This window comes from Lepisma saccharinum, chromosome 7 (genome assembly GCF_977018435.1).
Source record: "Lepisma saccharinum chromosome 7, izLepSacc3.1, whole genome shotgun sequence".
Classification (NCBI taxonomy): Eukaryota; Metazoa; Arthropoda; class Insecta; order Zygentoma; family Lepismatidae; genus Lepisma; species Lepisma saccharinum.
The window spans coordinates 15,796,138-15,800,145 of record NC_139235.1 but is presented as its reverse complement, the minus strand read 5'-3'; the positions used below and the strand labels follow the sequence as shown (position 1 = coordinate 15,800,145).

The 4,008-nt window shown below is 43.1% G+C and overlaps 1 non-coding gene across 1 annotated transcript; it reads left to right on the top strand.

Moving 5' to 3' along the window:
• Positions 1–3,036: 3,036 nt before the first annotated feature.
• On the top strand, positions 3,037–3,107 carry TRNAT-GGU (transfer RNA threonine (anticodon GGU)). The gene has a single exon. It is a non-coding gene; the product is annotated as a tRNA-Thr (tRNA).
• Positions 3,108–4,008: the final 901 nt, after the last annotated feature.

Below are 4,008 nucleotides of genomic sequence, written 5' to 3'. Positions count from 1 at the left end.
TCATCTGCGCAAGAACAACTCGAGAGGGCTCTGTCAATGAATGTATGAAAGGGGAAGTGAAAGGAAAACGCAGCCGTTTTCAGCAGCAGTCCGCACGTGCATTCAAGCTCTCTCCCACAAGTACAGTGGGTTGACCAGGCCTGAGCTAAACCTATTGGTATGAGCTTAAACCATCTCTAAATTAATGACAACAAAAAATAGTATAAAATTCAAACTGAGAACCATTCAATTTGCGTACCTCGGCCACTGCTACAGCACAGAAACTACGTTTTACGTATTTGTAAATACTAGACAAAATTAGATTTTCGGCCAGTCCTTGAGGGAACGTTCTGTGATGAGGGCGCTGCAGGTGCAGAGAAAGCAGATCCTCTCCCGGAACAGACTGTTCCCGCACAACAGAGGCATCCTGACGTGAAATGCGGTTGTCAGGAAAGCGTTGAAAAGAGATCTCTGGAACAAATCCCCTCTGCGACCAAAAAGAGGCAGAAAAAAAGCTCTCACCGATCCTGATCCAAAGCGGATCTTTGATCTTCATTAGTTTACATGTTCCACCGTGGCCGACACATTCATTTTCCCACCGTACTGCAGAGTACAGAACAAAAGAAACAAACACTAGTGCACAGAGATAAAGGCACATGCTACCATTACTAGTGTGTGCAAGTTTTCAGCTGGAGTTGGTGTTTCCATGAAATTGTTAACAAAGAGCAAGAACAATATGTTAATATTACACATTAAATATGTTGTACAGGGCGGTTCATCTGCCAATATCAGTTTATAATCTTGTCCGAATACAGCCGTGCATTCGCAGAATTCTCCCATGCTTAGGCAGCTGCAAGGCCCGCAAACAGTCTGCCATGAAACGTTGGACGGTTCAGACATGAATCGTAGTGAATCGGAGGTGTTCATCCGAATGAGTTTCATTCAGGAAATACAGCAATCAGTCTGGTGGGTTCAGACACGAATCGCCACAAATGGGGCGTTCATCCGAATGGGTTTTATTCAGGAGACGCAGCAATTTGTCTGGCCGGTTCAGACTCGAATCACCAGAGTGGAGACGTTCATCCTAATGGCTTCCATTCAGGAGACTCAACAATCAGTCTGGCCGGTCCAGACACGAATCACACCAGTGGATGTTCATCTGAATGGGTTTCATTAAGGAAATACAGCAATCAGTCTGGTGGGTTCAGACACGAATCGCCACAAATGAGGCGTTCATCCGAATGGGTTCCATTCAGGAGACGCAGCAATTTGTCTGGTCGGTTCAGACTCGAATCGCCAGAGTGGAGACGTTCATCCTAATGGCTTCCATTCAGAAGACTCAACAATCAGTCTGGTCGGTCCAGACACGAATCACACCAGTGGATGTTCATCCGAATGGGTTTCATTAAGGAAACACAGCAATCAGTCTGGTGGGTTCAGACACGAATCGCTTTCGGAAAACGCAGCGCTGACCTTCTTCGTATTTTCTGGAGTCCTGATGCCTCGCCCCGACCTGGAGACTAATACCGCACACTGCCATTGGCTCTGGATTGTCTGGCCTACCTCATCATGCTGTGGCATCCTCGCATGGAGGCAACTTTCATTGATTCGAAGACTGATTATGACGAAGTATTAAATATACTTAATTAATTCGTTCAAATATCAGGTTCCAAACTTAATTATAAAAAAATCGTATTTGTTACCACTGGGAAAGCCACAGCGTACAATGAATATGAATTTAAAAAAATTAACAAACAGTAATCAATATTTAATAAAGCATACGCGTTACAAAATCTATACCTTATATATATATATCAAGAGTCCCCGATAGCGCAGTTGTAGCGTCATTGCCTTGTAATCAAGGTTTCCCGGCTTCGATACCCGGTGGAGGCACATAGTGGTTCGGATCACACTTTAAACTGTATGTCCAGTCCCAATTAGCCTTACTGTGCACAAAGTGGACGTAAAACACCAACTCAATCGATCAATTATATCAAGTGCACTACTTAAATAGATTAGTCTTCCCAAAGGTATCGTTTGTGGCAGGCCTCTTTCCACTACGAATAACATTTGCAATGCGATTACGTTAGCTGCCTATTTCTTGTGGCAAGGTCAGTGCTTATCGCACAGCAGTGCAACACAAAGTCAGGTGGCCTAGGCCTGACGCTCATGGAGTGGAACGCTGTGACCTTGTTCAACACTAATCTCCGGACACTACTACAAAAGCCAGATAGCTACACAACACAGCACAAGTGCTTCGATCGATACTGGGCACAATCTCTTTGACCTTGCCCATGATCACAGACGCTACACCAAAGAACTATGCTTATATTATGACACCGTTTGTAGAATGTGATCATAGGCTGGAAACAGGAAGTACGACACAAAACATGCAAGTCAACGATTTGTATCATCGCGAGCTTGACCTAAATACACAACTGGCGAAGGTAGAGCAACAAACAAGAGTATAAAACACTAACTAACTTAATCTCTAGCCTTCTTGAACCCAAAGGCTCGTGGATGCAGCAACACAGGCCTTCCATCTGTCCCTATCCTGAGCGAGATCTACGTATAAACTCTTTTCCATCTCTACCGATTTCCTTTAGGTCCATCTCAACGTTATCCCTCCATCTTCGTCTTGACCTTCCTACTGGTCTCTTACCATCAGGTCTCCCAACAAGAATCCTGGAAACTTTTCTTTCCTCTCCATTCGTGCCACATGACCTGCCCACCTAAGTCTTCTTGATTTAATCATTCTAATAATATCTGGACATGAATACAAATTATGTATTACGTAGAAATTTTCAGCGAAAAATGCAGGTTCAACCAGGACTCGAACCCGGGTCTCTGGCATACCGTGCTATAGATCTACCCACTGAGCTACCGAGCCGGCGTGGAATCGTTTCTACCAGTGCTACCGCAACGGAATCCGTTTTCTTTGAAACACAGTAGACTCCTCCCAGCGTAGAAATGTTAATTATTGTAGATTAGGCACAAACAGAAGATGTACTACGTAGAAATTTTCAGCGATAGCGAAGAATCAGGCGAGGCAAGGCCGGCTCGGTAGCTCAGTGGAAGAGCAATGGCACGGTATGCCAGAGACCCGGGTTCGAGTCCTGGTCGAGCCCACATTTTTCGCTGAAAATTTCTACGTTGTACATCTCCTGTGTGTACAGTCATGGAAAAAAGTTCTTCCCCATAAGGCTTTAATAGGAGCAAGTAATGCAGGAGGGTAGGCAACACATATTGCACCCTTCGATGATCGGGTGATTTTGCCTGTCTGAACACCGAGAAATGTGTTCCACGCGAAGGTCAACATGACAGGAAAGCAAAGGGGGTCACGTGACTATTGGTTATGTGGAGTGTTGTGCTTCTCCACGTCCCCAGTTCTTGATCCACATTGCAGAAAAAGTAGAGCTGCATGCAATATATGAAAATAGGTTGTTTTCAACTACACGCTTAATTATGATTTTCCCAATTGTAAATCTATCAGACGTGTCTCCCGATTTAGTCGGGACAGTCTTTTACTTTGAATTCCTGTTCGTCATAGGCGTAACTTGACGGGAGCTGAAAGGGCATTTGTAACCCCCCCCAAAAAAAAATCAGGTTTCTTAAAGCTGCTGAAACAGGAATTAAATACTATGATTTGACGCGTCCAAAAAAAGTATTATATTGAAAGATTTTTCCCAAATACGTAGATAGCAATTTAATACTTTGAAAGTGTCTCAGATTTGTTTATTACGTCACATCTTAGTGTGGCACAGGTCTACTACAAAAGTGGAATTTCGTAACAGAAATATGAACCCACTCCTTTTATTTCGTAGCCGATTTCATCTTGAAACTGAAATTAAGAATATTAGTTAACAATGTCATTGGTAAACAATAAAAAAATGTGTTAGACCCAATTCTTTAATACCTTATCATAATCTTTATCGCAAGTTTAAATTTTGTTGTAAGTCCACTTTATGCAAAAAAAAAAAAAAAAAAAAAAAGGTAAAGTTCTCACCTGTGCTTGGCGCTACGCCATGA